Below are 377 nucleotides of genomic sequence, written 5' to 3'. Positions count from 1 at the left end.
TCTGCACCGAGGGATACATGTACCACCGGGGAGACGGGGGCACAGGGCACAGCAGGGACAGTTACGTGTCACCGTGCAGGAGGGACCAGTCCTGACTACCATGCCCATCCATCCATCCCCCTCAGTGCAAGAGGAAGGAGTGGGGCTGGGGGTGTGGGTCTCTGGGGATGGAGGCTGGGGGGACCTCAGGGCAGGGCTCAGCATCCAGGCTGATGCTGCTGACTGGAGACCCTATCTAGGGACCCCAAAACAGGGGTGCTGCAGAGCCCCATCGGGTGCTGGGCAGCTGGTAGGACGCTTTCCCAGCCCCATGCCCACCGGCACCCTCGGCCCCACAGTGGCCAGCTCTGTGAGATGCCGCCCCGCACCACCGGCCA

Source organism: Eurypyga helias, unplaced genomic scaffold (genome assembly GCF_000690775.1).
Source record: "Eurypyga helias isolate BGI_N326 unplaced genomic scaffold, ASM69077v1 scaffold24864, whole genome shotgun sequence".
In the NCBI taxonomy this organism is placed as follows: Eukaryota; Metazoa; Chordata; class Aves; order Eurypygiformes; family Eurypygidae; genus Eurypyga; species Eurypyga helias.
Note: the sequence above shows the minus strand (reverse complement) of the source record.